This window comes from Haemaphysalis longicornis, unplaced genomic scaffold (genome assembly GCF_048455015.1).
Source record: "Haemaphysalis longicornis isolate Haplotype H1 unplaced genomic scaffold, Haemaphysalis longicornis Haplotype H1 scaffold_14, whole genome shotgun sequence".
In the NCBI taxonomy this organism is placed as follows: Eukaryota; Metazoa; Arthropoda; class Arachnida; order Ixodida; family Ixodidae; genus Haemaphysalis; species Haemaphysalis longicornis.
This window is the reverse complement of record NW_027526245.1, coordinates 20,029,930-20,049,588: the sequence shown is the minus strand read 5'-3', so window position 1 is coordinate 20,049,588 and position 19,659 is coordinate 20,029,930. Positions and strand designations below refer to the sequence as shown.

General features: G+C 44.3%; 1 long non-coding RNA gene across 3 annotated transcripts; it reads right to left on the bottom strand.

Annotated features, from left to right (window-relative positions):
* Positions 1-1,175: 1,175 nt before the first annotated feature.
* Positions 1,176-19,360, bottom strand: LOC144165182 (uncharacterized). 3 transcript variants are annotated; one of them, XR_013321400.1, is made up of 4 exons: positions 16,603-19,360; positions 12,039-12,985; positions 8,170-8,248; positions 1,177-2,044 (listed from the first exon to the last, which is right to left on the bottom strand). It is a non-coding gene; the product is annotated as an uncharacterized LOC144165182 (long non-coding RNA). The 3 variants fall into 3 exon arrangements; XR_013321401.1 differs by lacking the exon at positions 16,603-19,360 and having other exon boundaries at positions 12,039-12,106; positions 12,606-15,598; XR_013321399.1 differs by lacking the exon at positions 16,603-19,360 and having other exon boundaries at positions 1,176-2,044; positions 12,039-15,589.
* Between the last annotated feature and the right edge of the window lie 299 nt (positions 19,361-19,659).

Here is a 19,659-nt window from a genome sequence, read left to right as displayed (position 1 = left end):
CGTGCGGCATAAAAATAACGAATGGAAGACGCGCTTCGCTTGGGACACAGATAACAGAGCCGAGCGTGGCCGGGCAGTAAAAAAACTATACATACACAAACCCATACGTGGTTCGCGGCAATACTAATAATCCAAGGCGGCGGATGGGATTGGAAAGCGTTTATTTATTATTGCATGGAGTGCAACAGCAACCAAAAGAATTCGGCGTTATCAAATCGAACTCAACGAGATATACTAAAAATGTAAGGCGGAGGAAAGCTTTAATTAAAAACTCTAAATGTCCGCGATGGTGCTTGCAAAATGGCATACTGTGATGACGTACCTTTGGAGTCAAGCTGAGTGCTTGCTAGTAGCCCAGCGATTAGATACTCGGGTGGTGCCCTGGGACGTTTTCGGGGAATAGAATGTGAGGAAGAAAAACAGACTCACAAATTCAATGTTTCGTGACTTCAAAAAGAGAAAAAAAAATATCCATGCCGGCGCACATCAGCATTCAAAAACGCGCACACGCAATAATGCAAAAAAAAATGCCACGTTCTACTTACTTCTGCGAAAGACGATAGCCCCAGCCAAGTAAACGGCCCTCACCCTTTTCTCTCCTCTCGCCCTCCCGTCTCGCTCCTGCACAGTAACCACGAGGGAAGTTTGCTCAAGGCAAACCAATCTCCCCGCGTTCCACTGCTCGTGCGCTATCTACTGGAAGCTGTCTTTACTGTTGGACCTCTTGTAATTCAGCCACCAGGTCTAAGCTCGCCTGAGATCGTTTCTTGCATGTTTGAGTGAAAACATTGTTTCCAACGCGTATCTTCATTGAAATTGCAGAAATGAAGCCTATACTTTTAATTAAAAGATCACTACGAATACTGAACTTGACTAAACACTCGAACCAAACAATTTTGATAGAATTGGCGGTACAGAAATTGGCTTGTAGTTGGTTAAGTCTGTTTTTTTCTTTTCTCTCATGTATAAATGCATGGGAATAGCAGCGCTATTTTAAACTCGCTTAGAAATGTCGCTGTTTCAAACACCAGTTTAACAATATAGCAAAATGCGTCGATTACGGGTGCATAAATGTATTTCAGTTGTATAGTTCTTACGTAGTCATGTCCTGGGGACATCTTATTTCCTACAGTGCTTACCATCAGAGCAGCGCCCTGAGGAACACTACACACTAAGAAAAAAAGGAGTCCCTGTGACCCTCTTTGGGGGGTATTTACTTGCCACAGATTTGACTCTTCATTGACCCCCTTTCGCAGAGTCACGCTTACTCTTATTGAAAGGGGGTCACACGGACCCCGTCACAGTAGTCACAGTAGAATATGGGTGACTACCTCCTTAGAGTCAGCACTGACTGCCACGAAAGAAAAAAGAGAGTCACGGGACCCCTGCCTGATGATCATCGCGACCCTGTAACAAGAGTTGTGAGGACGCCCCTTTTTAAAGAGTCCCGTGATGCTTATGGCGACAGAGTCGTGGAAGTGTATGGGTGACCTTCCCAGAGATGGTCAGTAATACTGCTGGTGGAATCATTGCAGTGTATGTGCAAGTGCAATTTTAGCCCACATGCATGCAGCTTCATGAGCAGTTTCATACAAGTATAGCAAAGCAAACCAAAAGTACTTGAAAATTATTTTATTAAAGACGAAAGTGATACACGTTTGAATGAAAAGCCAGCTTAGGGTATCACAGCTGTTTTAAATTACAAAATAACCAGCAAATAGCCTAAAAATACAGATACACTAAGAATGTTTTACTGCTTGCTATGGCTTGTCACAACGCAGGTTTGCTAGACTAACAGGCATGATATTAAATCACAAAAACAAGTTTTGTGTTAACCAGCTTTGCATACCTGCTGGTGCAAGGTTAAACTGGTGTGGAAATAAATTGCGATAATTTTTAAAGGCTTCTTTCCTTGTTGCTGTTTTTCTAAGGCAGACTTCTTACACAAGTCCATGAAGTCAATCCAGAAATCTTCACAAGCCGTGCACAAGCGTTGCACGGTGTCCTCGGGTCCTGGCGTCTCGGACCAGGCCTTGTCTCGGACCTGCCAGAAATATCAATGAAAAGAAATTGAACGATAAGACAAAAGCAAAATGAAATTGTAGCCAGCACAGTAAAATCATCAACAACAGGCTAACTGCCCAGTGCCTGACAAAAAAGAGGGCGAGGAGCACACCTCTTGCCATTACATTTCCTTGCTTCGCCATTTGGCTTTTGTTATGAAATATTTTGTATGAGGGAACATATGTATAATGTATGAAGTTACATATGGACACCCCAGAAATGCAAAGGCTTCAAAAATTATTGCATCCATAAAGAGGATCTGAAAGCTCCAGGGAGGGAGACTAAGAATTTATGAGTGCAAAAGGCTGCTACTCCCCCCTTTTGATGGTATGAAAATATCTATGTAAAGCTTAAAGGCAGCACGAGTAACAAAGCAGTAAGTGAACTGAGACACCTGCTGCACAAAGGGCATGCTCCACACTGCAAAACACTGGAGGGGTACAAAGTCAAACTGTTCAGTAAAAAGCATGAGGCAAGTTGGTACATAGTTCTAAAAAGTCGAGTCCATAGCACATGACATAGAAGATGACAGGACAAGCACTTGCTTGCAACTAAGTTTATTGAGTGCATCGTCTAAAATAACACCCTTTAATAGTGGGCCGCACAATGGTAACAAAGGAATCATAGCGAAGTTTCTAAATATTCAAGCTCATTGCAATACAGGTTCACTATGCTCCTGTTTTTTATGTAATAAACATCTAAAAGCTCCCAAATCAGTGCTTTAGCTTCTTTGCAGAAGTCAAACTTGGCCCAAGAAAGGCTTGTACTTGCATGATTCGCAATTAGTGGGTACATGCAAAACGCCAAGGGACAAATTGGATACATCGACTTTCCAGATGGGAACAACACATCATAGATTCCCCCCATTCCCTGGGCAAAAACCGCTGGGTGTGCTGCTTGTTGCACTTTTCTTTTGCTTTTAGGCTTGATAGCAATTTGCCTGAACCTTCTATCTACGCTTCACTGATTAACTTTGACGCTTTTTTAAAGTTATTCAATACGCTGACTATATTTTCTACTCTGCATGCAATGTCTGCACCCCGTTTCGTTTTTTCCTTCAACAGTTTTTAGCTTAAGTGAAAGCATGAAGCACTAAATAATGCTTACAGTTGTAGTTATCTAGATCACACTTATTACTGATGGAAAAGAAACCTAAGTTGTCAGTACAAAGGGCACCACTGCCTTGTTACGTGCCTCGGTTTCTTCATGTTTTTAGTGGCCACAAGAAAAAATTTTAAACCACTTGTCTATTTGAATTATTGTCAACGCGTTTAGTTTCCGTACCCTGATTTTTTAACTTCTCATAAAATTAAATTTGGCACAAAACTTGTTCCAAAGTTTCTAATTCCCTGGATGGGCTTTTCTGCACGAGTTGTGAGCGATGCAGTAAAGCTGACAGTACAGCCTTGATGGGACATGCCACAATAATTAGTTTCCCTATCCCAATTTATTGACTTTGGATGTCCAACTTTTTGCTCTCGAACTTCTCATGCACTAGAGGGGCTTCTCTGCACAAATTCAGAGTCATGCAGTAAAGCTGACACCAGCGTTGATTTCAACTCTTTTGTTACCGCAGAAAATTGACCAGTTTTTAGGGCTCTAAGAAAACATTTCTTTTTGCTAAATGTGTTGGTTAGGCACATAGTGCAGTGGCAAAAATGCGGATGATTCAACGCCCTTGCTAGCACCAGTTGTGTAATGTTTGCATAAATAATGATCGCAAAAAAAAACCCAAATCAAAATTTTGTCACCGTAAAGAAAAATGAAAAAAAAAGAAGTTGTGTATAACAAACCACCAATAGTAGAAAAAATTTAGAATACGCATTTTGAAGGTTTACAATAAAAAATCCTGTCCAAGAAAAAATTCTAGTGCAAATTAATTTGTCCCCGTGGTGCCCACGTGGTGCTTGCACGCATGGCGCCCGCGTCTCGTGGTGAAGCCGAACATTCATTCCAAAATACACAATTTTGGATGGTTCTCTGAAATGGTTCGATATTATTAGGGGACCAACTTAGTCCCCACGTGATGTAAAAACATCTTATTAAGGACTACAGCAAGCACCAGATTCACGGCAAGCAAGAGATGCCAAAAAATCCACTTGGAATTTAAAACCAATCTCAGTGGTGCATTTTTGTTGACATTCTGATCATCAATTATCTACCAGAACTTCCACTTGCGGTTTATTGTCATCTTCTGACTCGCTATGGTAGCCCTGCTTGCAGGAATAACTTGCAAAGCACTAGAATTGTGCCCAGCATGCTTTCGCACGGCGAAAAGAGTGCTGCCTAACATTTTCAAAAAGGCACCATATCAAACCTTTTGGAGACTGCCAGAATAGACAGTTGCAGTAAGAAGCAACACTAGACCTCCAAAAATAGCCTCGTACTAACAAAACTGGCCAGTGAACAGCTGGCAGTGTTCAAGGCTGATTGGAAATCTCTACTTGTCTGAGCTGATATCCGATGACTTGGTGTTATTTTTTGAGTTTTAGCTGGAGCTGTTATCGCAAAAGTAGGGCATGAGTGAAGCGATATCACAAAAGGCGTTCTTTTTTCGAGGAATAGTAGAGGGCGAGGGGGTGCTATGGCAAATCGGCTTGAAGTTGGGTAACTGCGTAGTAGCACGAAATATTAGGTTTGCAACACACAAACAGAATGAAAACTGCTCGATTCCCGGCCACGGCGGCCGCTTTTCTGATGGAGGCGAAAAGCAAAAACGTCCGTGTGTACGAGATTTCGGCGCACGTTAAAGATCCCCAGGTGGTCAAAATTAATCCGGAGCCCTCCACTACGGCGCGCCTCATCGACTGCGTTGCGTCGGCGCGTTAAACCCTACAATCAATCAATCAGAATGAAAACTGCTGGAAAGTGGCTGAAAATGCCAGGTCCACTTGATACACATGCGGGGAACCTTCAGAAATAAGCTTTCACAAAATAAAACGACCCTTTCTTCGAACCTAAGCTCAGTAGTGGAAAGCTGGTGTCATTTCCAGGTAATTATCATCTGTCACTGCCATCGGATTGCAAAACTGGCAAAATGATTTGGCATTTGGCTTGCTGGAAGACTTTTGGTCAAGAAAATTCCATGGTAATGCAGCATGACCACGAGTCACATGCTTTTTTATCAAGCGCAGCTGCAACGCTCCCTTCTGAGAAAACATACACACCTCACCTTGCAAAAAACTGCCGAAAATCTCAAGGTTGCCTAAACGTGTAGTGTCTAGACTAACCACCGGGGTACATGAGAAACAACTACAACATCACAAAATCGGCAATATAAAGCACCGATCACCGATCATCAATGCTGTATATTCCTGATATCCATGTCATTTCTCTTGCAACTAACGCATCCCACTGGTTAGTCTAGGCACTGCAGTTTTAGAATCAGTTCTAATTTTCCTGCTCTGGCTACACTGAAATTTCTGACGGTGTTTTTGAGGGTTGAGCAGCATGTGTTGTTTCAATAGGTACCATGGCTGCTGCGCTATACAAAAAAAGGATGTCACTTGTGGTTACGCTGCATTACCATTAGATTTTTTGATCAAATGGCTCACAGAAGTCAAGTATCAAATGATGTCGTCAGCTTTGCAATCCGACTGCGTTTAAAGGTGAGAACTACCAGAAATTACACCGGGTATGCACTAGTGAGCTTTGGTTTAGAGGACGGGTAGCTTTTTTTCAGTCAAAGTATTCGTGGATGTCTCCGCATGCCTGACAAGTGCACTAAGCATTTTCAGCCCTTCTCCTGTCATTTGTTTCATTTCTGCATTGCGCAATTTATATTTGGCACTACTAGACAGAGAACTTCAACCCGATTTGCCTTAACGCCTTTGTTGCCCACTACTTTTCCTCAAAAAAAGCATGCCGTTTGTGATTTCACTTCACCCATGCCTTACTTGTGCAATAAGAGTTCCAGTTGAAAGTCAATTGATAACCTCAAGTCATCGGACATCAGTTAAGGCAAGGAGAGAGAGCTTAAAATTGGCTTCAGTTTTGATTCTGTACGAGGATATTTTCGGAGGTCTAGAGTTGCTCCTCAGTAGAACTACATATCCTGAAAGAGTCTGCCACAAGTTTGGTATTGTTTGTTTTCTAAAATGTTAGGTGGAGGTGCAATGCAGGAGGCTCATAGACAGGGTTCGTACAGGCTTCAAAAGCAAAAATTCAAGGGTTTTCAAGGACCACAAAACACATTTTCAAGGACTCTATCTAATGTTTTATCAGGCATTATTTATAACTTTTCCAACATAAAGCAAAAGTTTTTTATTGCAAAATATCTAAGCACATTAGTGTACATTTAGATAGGTGCTAACGGGTTCGTAAATGCTCCCCCAGCTTCATTTTTTATTTCATGGCTGGTATTTAGAGGTTTTTCTTTTTTCTTGGTGTTTTGCTGAGACTGATTGATTTCAAAACTTGGTTAATGCTGCCTGCATCTCCTGCTTTGTCAGCAAGAGTATCAGCTGAAATTAAATCGAGCAAGTGTTGCTTCAAGGCAGGATGAACTATGTACACGTCCACCATTTTTACGTAAAAGCAAACGTCAATGGAGCGTATGAGGAACAGCAAACATGCAATGAGCAACCGTCCATAGACTAGATGGAAGATGCAAGATAGAGAACAGAAGCTGGCTTTCACTGGATTGTATCGTGATATAGATTGGATTGACAAATGCCTGCTCCCAATGTTGCTTCGTAATAATGAAAATCTACCAAACTTGTAATTTCACGCAATACACTGAAACTTGATTGTTACAATGTTTTTTTTACATTTGTTAACACCTAAAATCCACGACAAACACTTTAACTTCTTGTGAAAAGACAGGGCCATTGATTCTCTCCAGAAAAATCAAGGGTTTTCAAGGACCCTTTAAAAATTCCAGGACTCTCCAGGCCTTGAAATTGACACTTCTAAATTCAAGGGTTTTCAAGGTTTTCAAGGACGTGTGCGAACCCTGATACAGCTGAACGTCTTTTTCATTTGTCACGCAACAGTTACTCGGGGATAGCTAGCTGGGCACTGTTCCAGTGCATCGCACCTCATTCCTGAAAGCAGGGTTAGAAAAGTGAGCCACAAGATTATAACAACCAGCAAGTGAAAGCTTCAACAGGTGCATGATAGTAAACTGACAGTGAACGAGTTTTGTTTTCAGCCCCAAGCAGTTTTTGTCCTATTCCGAATTTTTACCTTCCCATTTTTATTGCCCAAAAATTGTTAGACCCCAAAAATTGGTAGACTTTCTGCGATAAAAAGAAAGTTACCGCCCTGTCTGCATGCCATATTCCGAAGTCTATTCTTAACAGATATCAGCGTCAACGCCAGAAGTAGTGTACATAGCGAGCATCGCAATGCATACGGCAGCTTCTGGATTTTCGGGCCGTCTCGAGCGTTTTGATGTTCGGGACAGGTTTTAGTAGTAAGAAGCATCGCTTCGTTCACAGAAAAAGAATTGCCTTTAAACTCTAGCTTTAATCAGCTGTCATGAGACAAATTCAACCAAGCTATTTTTCTTTGAAAACTGTTACTAAAGACAACTGTTTTTCTAGTGGCTCATTTTATTCATGACTACGTTGGCTGAAGTTGTTGAAATTGCAACTGTGTGAGAGCTTTCTATGAGTTGAATATGGGAGCTTTAACCTAATTGCTTGTAGTATTAGCATGACTAGGCTGATCTGGAAGACCATTTCGTGAGAAACGAGCGTTATCACTGCCAAAATAGCTTAAAAATACAAAACCCACCCACACATCAAGATATTCATTCATGCCAGGGTCCGTATGGGAAATTTAGGAGGTGTGTCACGGTGTCACAGTGGTGGCGTGGTTATCAGACCAGGTGGTTGTTTTGAAGGTTGGTAGCTAGCAGCTCACAATATGCCTTTTTTGTCTGCTTCTTCGGTTTTGTTTTTTGGAAGATTATTCGGAGCAAGATTATAGAGAAATCGATAGATGATTTTTGAAGACTGGGAACGATTCCAAGAAATTTAAGCAATTTCGCTGACACAACCGTTTTTCTAAAAATTCTAAAACCACACAAAGAAGCAACACTCAGTTTTTCCAAAGCTCCTGCAAAGTGATTTCATTAAAAGTAATTACTGCTGTACTTACCAGTGCTTCTCTGAAGGCTTCGACACCACTTTCATTCAGCAAAACAGGCCGCAGGACAGTGTATCCACCCCTCTTGCATCTAATGATAAAAAAAATACATATCACTGACATGGAAATTACTAAGATGTGGAGGACCAACAAAAGAGTATAGAGGAGGCCATAAGGAAAAATATCCACAGGGCTCCAGCTTAACAAATGCAATGTGGTAATTGCTACGTTCCTCATATTTTCACGGTGTATTAAAGGGACACTGAAGTGATATGTAAACATTGCGGGATTGCTAGCGCAAATTGTAGTTCGGAGTCCCCAGGCCATGTTTCGACCACTCTAGGCGCGTTTACGCGATTTTATTTAGTAGAAAAACTAATTCGAAAATGCTGTCCTCCTCTCTTTACGCTCGCCTGTTTTCTGTGGCGTTTTCGTGTGACGTCAGGAGGGGATGAGCTGGCAATTGGCTGCGCGCTACTGCACGCCTCCCCGGCCTTCAGAAAGAGTCAGTCGGCCCAGCGTTTCGTCCGCCGGCCGCCGGCGGGTCGTCGCAATCAAGGAGGTTAAAAAAAATTGCTTGGTCGCAATTGAAACGAAGCCAGGACACATTTGTGAATGGAAGAATGTGCCTTTCTTTACTTGGTTTGTTTGTACACTGTATCTAGCTCCAAGTCAAGGCCGCTTCACACAAGCGCTGCACAAGCGCACATGCGACGCTTCGCTGACTGGTACGCCAGTAGGAAAATATAAGGCCTCTTGAAGGCGGGAGAAGAGTCAGCGAAGTCAATATAGGTACTAAGGAAATAAAATCAACTGATATTTTTACCGTACAGCGTAAAACTAGGGCGCGGGAAGCACTTTTTTGCGCTGGGCGAACAAGCACAGCGGTCAGGAGCACGACTACGCATCTGCGAACGCATGGAGGAAGAAAAAGTTAGGAGACGGCGCCGCCGGAGAAACGTGAAGCTTATACATAAAAAGTAAAATCGAAGTCGGCCCAGGCGTCACTGCACCACGTGACCCCACCGCACCGCCTCTGTATGGGCCACCGCGCTCTTCAATTTCGCCTGCTCGAAACTGCTCTGCGGCCCGTTGTCGCGAAGCCTGCTATATGTTGGTTTTTTTTCCCACGGCTTTTGTCTTCCGCACGTACGCGGCACTCCTGCCCGCACACGGGCATGATATCGCCGAGCAGACAAATGCCGGAAGGACGGGGAACAGCTACCGCCAACGAAACACGAGAGATGCCCCGGAGTCGGAGACCGCCGCCGCCGCCGGCCCACCCGACCTTGGAGGGCCGACTGCGGCGGCTTGAGAAAGGGAAACGGCGGAGGGAGCGGCTTCAACGGACCTGGGCTTGCGAAGGCTAGCTGCGTGACGTCATGCCGTCTCCTAACTTTTTTTTCCTCCATGTGCGAACGCTTTTCCGTCTACGAAATGCAATGGCTAGACGTGAGCTACTGTGGAAACTCGGGCAACGCTTACTGCACGAGCGCAGTACAACAAATAGTCACCTAAGCTGCTTGAAATGCCAAAACTAAATAAAAGTGTAAACCGGTTGTACAATATATACCCTATATTAGCAAGGCTTTTCGCATCCCGCTTCGTGGCTCAGTGGTCTGGGGTGCTAGATATCTCACCGCAAGTGTTTTGCAAGTCACGAGTTCGAATCCCCGCGGGTAAGTGCTTTTTTTTTTGTAAGTTAACTTTTTCGTTTTCCGCCGATGTTTTCTATATTGAGTTCACCTTTTTTAGGGCCGCAACGTTCATTGCTCCACGAACTAGTCCACAGAACGCGCGCAGGCTGGCACTGGCCCGCTAGCGAGTTCTCGTTGGCGTGCTGTTGCCATAAGCACCGACTGCTTGCAGGCAGTGGGCACAGGCCAGAATGACCAGACCCTTGGCCTGGTGCGAACACGCTTTTTACGATACAGGCATGAGGGAGGCAAGCTCCAAATATGGGGGAAAAGCGCATGACATTTGGGCGTCTGCGGGTACGCGGAGGGCGTTCATGCACTGCGTAGGTCTCGGCTAGTGAATGCTACGACTACAAGCCGTCCTGGGAGGCTTATCTTGTGCATTTTACAGCCGACAACATGGCAGAAGCGCGGTACGATGATTACTGAGATATTGAGAATGCACATCCAACAACGCCATTGGTTATGTTTTACAGAACCGAAACCGAAACTTGTTTGATTGCTAACCTTGGGCATCGTCCAATCACGGCGCCCCTCCTCCCAACGTCACAGCCTTAGTTGGTGCGGCCGCCGCAAACCGCGCATGGTAGTTTTTTTTCTTTTGCGCTTTGTAAAATAATTACCGATTTGTCAACCGGATAAACGATGAAAAGTGTGCTAATTTGAGCCAGTCTACGCAGTGCAAGCAAAAACGGGAGCTTGACAAATTCACTTCAGTGTCCCTTTAACAATTGCTTTATTATCAGGGTCTCTACTTCCGCACTACTTTCATTTAGCAGTATTAGAAGTGGAACTGGATTACAAGTTTCTGAAAAACGCGGAATTGCTGTAAACACACAGATGACAACGTCAGCATTGTTTCTGCAGCAAGCAAGCAATAACACATGCAGTAAAGGGTCCATAAAGACTGAATACGGCTTTGTTTAGTTTGAAAGAACTAGCTTTTCAGTACTTACTCGGCTCCCTTCCAAGCCGGAAATACATTAGTCAGAAATACGCAAGCAACACAGAATATTTTCAAATTCCTCACTGAGGATTTGGCATGAGAGACGCAATATGGGCTAGCACTAAAAAATGTCGACAGACAAGAGTCTTCTGCCGGCCCTGCTACATTAGAGTGGCGCTTCTCCACCAAGTCCTCTTAGGTGTTTTCCTACCATTTTCTGGGCATGTGTTCGCTTCTAAACTTCACTTCACATCAGACTACTGCCCTGGTCAATGAAGGGAGGAAAACTGCTTCTTCCTGTGTCGTGGCCCACAAAAATGATTAAACATATCAGATGTGCAATATACATAGCAAAAGTTGCCGCAAGTGAAGACAGAAGCCACACCGCACATAGTGAACTCTGTCTGGAACAACTTCTATCTAGCCTGATAATTTTACTTAGATTTTGTTTCGACGGTAGGCCATATTTGGCCCCTCGCACCAATTTGAGCCCTCCGGGAAGGCGTTGTTGCACTGTTCCCTTCAAGTTTCCATTCTTCTATTGCTCCCTTTGTCAATTTCTGCTCTTAAGGCTGACCAGCCCTCCTTTTCTTCTGTCCCCTATTTTACCCTCTCCCAGTCTCCTTTGCCTTTGTGCTATCGAGAATAACTGGTTTGCATGTTTTCATTTATGTTGGTTACATTGCTCACAAAACCGGAGGGTGGAAAAAAAAACTTTTCCGAACTAGTGTTTGCCGTGCTCGGCATTATTTTAGTGTAATATTGCCTTGAGGAAGCTTTGTCCACTGATCAAATCTGTCTGAATATTCAAATCCTCGTTAGGGTTTCTACAGCTGTTGTATGAAGGTTTCCACATATTCATAGTATTTCAGGATTCCTTCACCTGCTTTTCTCAACGGAATTGGCGGTGGCCAATTTTTGGGCCCGAACGTTTCGCGTGGAATGACCCATTAGTATTATGAAGCTTTGGTTTTTTTATGTGAAGCCTTTGGTGCGTAAACGAAAAGCACAAAACTGACACAACCTCTCTGGGAATAAAAAAGAAGTGACACCAAGGTTCAATTTTTAACAATTTTCACAGCATTTTAACATCCAAAGATGCCTTCATGCAATAACAGTAGCCAACCGTTATTTGGAATTAATTTGAAATCAACAATATTTATGCGATCTCTAGGAGAGCAAATGGTGGTTATGAGCTGAACTGAAAGAACTAAGATAGAGACAAGTGTAATACAAACCTCCAAAAAGGCAAAGTACCCCGTGAGCATGGACATCCACAGGACTTGAGGATTAAGAGCAGCCATACCTGATAGAGCCAAAGGTGAAGGCAAAAAGTAAGGGCAGGAGCAGTTGCAACAAATGACAATTTTACACAGACGTCAACCGCACAAGCAATTCGAAGTCTCAAGGGCCAGTCCAAAGCAGGCACAAGCAAATTTTATATCCCCTGAAACCTACTACAAACCCGCATAACCTCACACAGCCATGTCGATGAAAATCTGCAGCCCTGCAAGATTTTACCTGCTGTTATGACATGTTTCAAATGCTGGGTCTTTCCATGCCAAACAGCCAAGTGTATGGTGCTTGACACTCTAACCTTTCTGGAAAAATTAATTGTTGATGCGAAGATTCTCTTGGCCTTGCAGGAGTGTGACACGTTCACACGGAACTCGGGAGAAAGGGAACAGAATGAGTTACAATGGCGAACGATGAAAGGGAAACTTAGCACCAAACAAGGACACAAGGGTCAACGTGCAGCCCCCGAAATCCAGTTCAAGCGAAGAGAAAAACGGAAATGCTCTCACCAACACGAGAAGCCCCATTCAGCGATGTGTGCCGCGGGTCATCGTTGGTCCAGGTTGCAGCAGAGCATTGGCCCCCGAATGCATGTACTGCTCGGACAAAGCAGCACAGGCAGCACCACGCCCTGCGTGGCAGGTGTGGTGACCCATCCTGGGCCGTGGCCACCAACCGCGGCCAGGTGTAGAACCGAGCCCGGTTGTCTGCAAGCCAACTCGCTCGTCTGGAACCTCTGGTACACAGAATCCGCAGGCCCATCTCCAGTCCTGGTTAGCTCACCAGCTTCAGAGTCCTCTGGTTCCACGATCGGCCTCCACCCGAACCTTGTTCCTTGCTTGAGCACCTCCTCCTTAATTAGTGTAGACAAGCTGATGTGTTTATGGCTCTGTAATACAGTACATACAAAATATAACGAGAGGGAAGATGAAGACTTGGTTGCTGGCTAGTTGAAAGACTGCGCAAAAGATGAGGGTGACAGGAAGAGCGCTGAAGCATGTCTACTTGTGCAACACTGGTCTGCACGCTGGAGTAATGCCCAAGTGACAACATGTCTGGCAGACAATAATGATGCAAACAGGCGACTCACTAAATACAGAAAGTACACTCTGAGTGTGTGATCAGGACATGTAATATTTTGCACAGCTTTATGTCGGGCTAATTGGTGTAAGCTTTTGAAGGAAAGTTGCTCTTGTTACGATCACAGAGACGGGCACAAGAAAAACGTCCGCTTTCACGAGAAGATGGCGCCGTCTACTCGTGAAATTGTATGTAGTTTTCTTGTGTCCGTCTATGTGATCATAAAAAGCACAACCTACCTTCAAAAGAATATTTAGCATGCTCCAGGCTTCTTTTGATGCCTATATTAAAGGATTCATTTTGCACTGGGGCCTATTTTTTTACCTGCAAATATCGTGCGAACGTGACAATACATTTTAATATGCCATTCATAATGGCTTTTCCCCATAAAAAGGACACTAAACGGTCACAACAAGTTTGCCTATACGGGCAGACCAGTGTTAAAAATGATGCTGCACTAAAGGGTTCAAAACGATTTACACCCCCCATGTACTGTTTTATTTTGTAGTTCGGTTTGTTATTTCACGAAACGTCAAAGAAGAAAACTACAGAATAAAAAGGGAACACTTGACACACTTTTGAATAGCCTGCCATTGCAAACTAGCGCCGTGTATTACAGAATTGTACCGCTCCGCCCAACAGTCAAATGGTTTTCTGCGACCGACGGTGCAAAAAGCAGCCGTTAGACAGCGAACACAACAGTAGCGCTAGAGACAAGCTTGACGTGGGCTAATGGACGAGGGCAAAAGGAGGGTGTGCTGAAGAATACGGACGGCATGAACAAGTTAGAACAGGCGCCTCGTAGGCGCTGTAAAATACCCCTCCTCCCCACACACACACCCCGAGACTTAATTCCCTACGAGGCCACATGTCCGCCTTTCACCTCCAATTTTCACGTATATGAATTCTGTGCCCCTGTGAACTCTACGTGAACTCAAAGCCGGGCTTCGTCATTAGCTCGTGAAGCTTGGCAACGTCAGGCGTTGTGGAACTGCCGTACTCGCTCGCTGGCGCGCGGCCCGAACTCTCTCTCCGTGTCCTGCATTTGCATACCATTTTCTCCCCCTTGCACATTGCCAATTCTCATCTGTTTAACTACATTTCCTGCGTCCTCACCTCTTGCCAACTTTTTTTTCCCGACAACGCCGCCAGCACACGGTCAACGCGTACGCTGTAGGGGCGCGTTGGCGAGCGAGTACGGCCACAGAACAGGGAGTACGGCAGTTTCACGACGCATATCGCGGTCCGCAGACCGCGAGCAGCCGCGAGGAAGGACGGTCGCGGCGGCGGCAGCCGGTCTCGCGAGCGCGATTGGCGGTGAGATATTTCAGTGGCGCCCCCTGGCTCTGACGTCGGCTTAGGGATTCTCGCCGCTGTCGTCTGCTACACTCCGCTTGTGATGGGCAACAGTGCCTGGGCTAGAAATCGCCCCCTTCGTTGCTGTAGTGCGTTAAAAAGCGTATTTCTAGCGACTCAGTTATTTTGCCAGCTTCTGACGCATCTGAATAATTTGAAGCTGTATCCCCCACAAGTTTGCAACACACGAAGAGACAGAGAACAACTTTCTTCAGAGTATCGGTCAGAAGATCATGTGTAACTCGCCATTTCTTGCTTATTCGCGAGGATCAGCGATCAGAGCTTCTCGATAAGTATTTGAAATGCGTAGACTTCCCTGCAGTATTTTTGAGATGCTCCTATGAAGACTCAACAGTCTAATACTACGTACCAAGCAGCGGCACGCTCATCGCACAGCAGGAAATAAAGCGGTTTTCTTCTGTTTCTTTTGTTGTTGTCTTGTATCGGATTAATGTTTCTTGCTTTTTTTTTCTGCCCAACGCATTAATTTTTCTGCGCCGTCACCAACTTCTTATTAGGAGGTTTCGGGATGTTTGGCAGCCTCACAAAGGTCTTGTGGATATTTCCTTCATTTTGTATGGCACATTCCCTTTTTCACAAATTGGCTTTCATTACGGCTGCGTGCAAGAAGGTGCATATCCGCAGCGTGCTTTGTTTATTCACATGCAAATACAATGAGAAGGTTTGTGCTACGCCACCGCGATCGCGCCCTAAACAACGTGGTCCACAGTACTCGAAGGCGGCTTTTGTGCTCCGAATTTCTATCGTAATTATATCGTTATCATAACGAACTGACTCTCAACTGTTGAAGGCATGATATACTCGCTAACTAACGTAATAAATAGTATACCTGCATATATTACAAGACTCGAAACCGAAGAAGAATTCCAAGTAGCTCTTTATTGCTTTTCAACCCTTCCAGGCACGAAGAACAAATCCTATTATACTCGGGATGGCGTTCTATGATTTGAAGAAAATTACTTTTACTCTCTTGTTCTGGACTGAGGACCTGGCCCACTAACCAGATCGATTTAATTGTTAAACAAAGTTTTCCCCTCCTCCCCTTACTCCTCCTCCTCCTCTTGAGTGCAGTTTTCCTATAACGCACATCCGAATATCGGGAAGATATGGCTGTGCAAAATGTTCCGAAATATCCCTCCAGGTCTCAACAAATATATGTGTTACTATAAATTTGACGAAGACGTGACTCGTTTTGCTCAATAAACCTCCATACTGGTTAGATGCCTGGTATAGAATCAGCACGCGCGTATATACACGCTGGGTTATTTGGAACTCAACCTGCAGTTTTTGCAGTCTATAGTGCATGTCGGCAAACTTTCATGCCTTGACAACGTAAAGTGATGTGACAAAACGCGTTCGAGCGCTCGACAAGGTTGCAAAAACTGTTTTACCAGTTTTACCTTACATATGATTACCGGGAATCGTGATGCCTTCTGCCAAAGCCGAGAGCCCTGAAGGCCTAGAATTTGTTTCGGTCTTCCATTTTCGCTGTTGTCGGTTATTAGCAGCTTACTGTTCCTTTTGTTCGAATGATTACATGAGAAGCTGACGCCTAGCTCCGACTCTTCGCGCTCCGCACAGGACCGGCTTCGCAAGGAATTGGGTGGCACCGGCAATGTTTCTCCCGTAGCGGTATCCAAAACTATACTTTAATTGACACCATGGGCTAGTGTATGCGATTTTAAGCCTATTATTATGATAAAAAGTCACCCACACGCCAATTCTGGTGCGGACAAGCATCAGACGTTGACCGAGCGCAAAGAAACAGTGGGAAGAGCGATCCTGAATGAAGCAGACGGAAAATGCGAGAATCCCTAAGCTGACGTCACGGAGGCGCGCTTCGCAGCGCCGCCTGTGTTCGCGCTCACCGCCAATAGCTTAGAACAGTCTCAAATAGGGAGGAGGGGGCGAAGGAGAGATTTCACAACGCTTACGAGGCGCCAGGCAGCAAGCAAACAAGCACAGCATATGCAACTTTTTCGGCATGTGTCCGGAAAGCTAACCTAGACAACTATTTCACTTGCTATTATTAGCAGGGACAGTACTCACGTGAAAAAACACGATGACACAGCCTTTGTTCCGGCTTCGCATTCAACCGTAGCACGCCGTCGACTTGCCGAACTGAAGAACTCTAGTAGGCGATTTCAGGCGGTGCGCAATGAATTCCGCACAGCGAATTTCATACCAGTGTCACGCCGTTTCCATCCCGCAGTGGTTTTGATACGCGAATTCGACAAAAATGCGTCAACTCGCCCCGCTGCTGCCTTCGCGCCATTCACTGGCTTACTCCACTTGGCTCGCAGTGGATTCTATTGATTCGCGTTGTCTAAAATATTTGCATTTGTATTCTTGTTATTGAGTTTTAAAGCAAACGCTAGACAAAAGAAATCTGGTTCTGGCAGAAACTTTTTATATATGTACGTTTTACGTAATGTACACAAGTTTTTATAAAACGAACACAACTCAGTCACGTGACTACTTGGCGGCTTTTTTAAACGCACTAAAAGAGGCGACGCTCGCACACAGGTTCAGATATATAATAATTGTGGGCAACATGCATTAATCATTTAAATAAAAAGATTGTCGCAATATGAAGTAGTTTTTATTGAACAAAATCAACTACAAGTAAGGATTTGAATGACTAACACTTGAATTCTGCTTTTTGGTCGGGCAGCTTGGTGTAAGTTTACATTACATCTGAACACAGAGCTCTGTACGCGCGCAAGTGCGATGCCTTACATCGATATGTACTTAATGTACAAAATTACTAGTGGCACATGAAGCAGTGAACATACTGCTTAATTGGTAAAACGCGAATGAGAATAACATCTGCAGTAAAGTAGGCTTTGTTGCACGACAACGAAGCTTTGCAAGAAAGCAGGCACGCAACATCGTGCATAGAGAGGCTGAATTGTAGAGCGGCAGAATTGTGGCGCAAAAGCTAGTTACGAACACGCCACACGTCCTGATATTCTCCCGCCTATTTTGTAGGGTTCCTGAGGAGGCCATTTAGTTGCGTAGCAATATATATTACGAAGCATAGTTTTATTCGTGTTCTTATTCGCAGAGCGTTATCCGGTGCACAGTTGGGAATGTTTTTAACGTAAAAAATAGACAACCCACTTAAATCATATACAGAAGCAATGTCAATCATACTTTCTGCTTATTTCATCAACATTGAACAGCATTGCAGTAAAGACTTTAATTCGTATATATTAAGTATATTGTGTTATTGTTACATGTGGTTTCTATGCAATGTTAAAATATTTGCTAGTCTTTGCGCACTTTAGCATTTTCATTCGCCCATAGTTACCGACAATTGTAAGAACAAAATAATTTGGCTACCACAGGTATGGTATGTGTTGTAGATGATTGCTTTCTGATACGACATATTCAAAAAATTGTTAAAGTGAACCTCTCTATGCCCACTCATGGCGCTTTTACGCCTGTACGCACTGCAGGAAAGCCAGCTTTATCAAATAAGAGGGCTTATGGTGGTGATGATGATGATGATAAACTCAGCGCAGGAAAGCCAACTTTAAACAATGGGAGGTCAAATTGTGGTGTCGTTGATAAAACGCGAAGTAGGAAAGCCAACTTTACAAATTTGGAGGGCACATATTGAAAAAGAATAATAAGAAGACGAAGAGGAGCAGGATGAAAAAGGCGAAGCTTTCTCCGATACAAATGAAAAGTCCACACTCCTATCCGCCAAAGTCCAAATCAATGACAACACTGAGCTAACCGAAGCAGCATATTCAGATGACCCAATTACACACTAAAAATCATAATCGCCACATTAGCTTAGCTCAGCACTTTGCATTGTGGACTTTGCGTTTGCATCGTAGAAAGCTTGGCGTTTCAACCTTGTGTGTTCCATAAACAGCGTTAGATTTTTTATGCTTTACAGTCCTAGAAAATCAACTTTTGTACCGTTTGCGCAGAAGCAGACAAAGTCACGGGACACACACCTGTGTGCCCTTACTTTTCATGTTTTTGTATCTGCGCCACTAAATCTTGCAATACGGTAGCAACAAACCTAAGTATCACTGTGGAAATTCAATTAGTCAATAAATATATGCTAAAAATGCTGTTGACCCGTGACTCCCATTGCAAAGTGCAAGAGTCCCGTGACCCCTCCCTGTTTTAAAGAGGGTCGTGGAGCGTAAAAGAGAGTCTTAGTAGAGTCTAAGAGAGTCATTGCAGCGACGACTCCCTTTGGACTCTCTTTTTTTTTAGAATACTGGTCTTGCAAGTTAGTTTACTCATTTTCATTTTCAGATTTTCTCGGATCGCGCTTATTATTCGAAAACCGCTCAATGTAGTAATTATTTCGAGCTGCTTTTAGCTCTTTGTTTATCTTATTCTTGTATTTTTAAGTTCTGGAAATACCTTCACCTCACGGGTCACGAAAAATGTTTGTTGTGTGTGATTCTCATGAGCAGGTCTCTATTTATCTGAGGCTTTCGGAACGTTTTCGTTTGATTTTTTTTCCATGAAGGGAAACGCAGCATTGCGACGTGCATTGTTTAGAGAACGGGTTATAGGCACATTTACATCAGGTATGCTGTATATACTATCCTACCTGATGCCACACGAGGCAATGAAAACGCCGTGCTACAGAGCGAGTGAACAACATTTTAGTTGCCCAGATCTGTCGCTTAACCGTCGGTCACGAGTCCTTGGTCCCTGGCGGCGGTCGTGTCCAGATGGTCTGGACACCCGGGTCAGAGCTAAGTAGCGCGGTCTCCCCCACTGCTCCTTCGAACTTATGTTGAGTGCAGGCTGTCCTGCCTTACAGCTTTGCGGGTAATTTCTCCGGAGAGGGCAAAACCATACCATCTGATGTAGGTCAGCCCTGTCACCGCACGCCTTGCATTTATCTGAATAGAGCCCTGGGTAACATCGGCTGTAAGCCACTGGATTGGGGAAACAATCTGTCTGCAGCCATCCCCACGCTACTGATGGCCATTTGCTCAGTGTCTTATCTGGGGCTGGGTATTGTGCCCTTTAGAGTCTACAGTGGTCAACTATATCTCTGTAGTACACTAGCCTGTCCCTGCCTGACCGTCGTATCGAGTGAGCGTCTGTGTCAGGAGTTTCGAC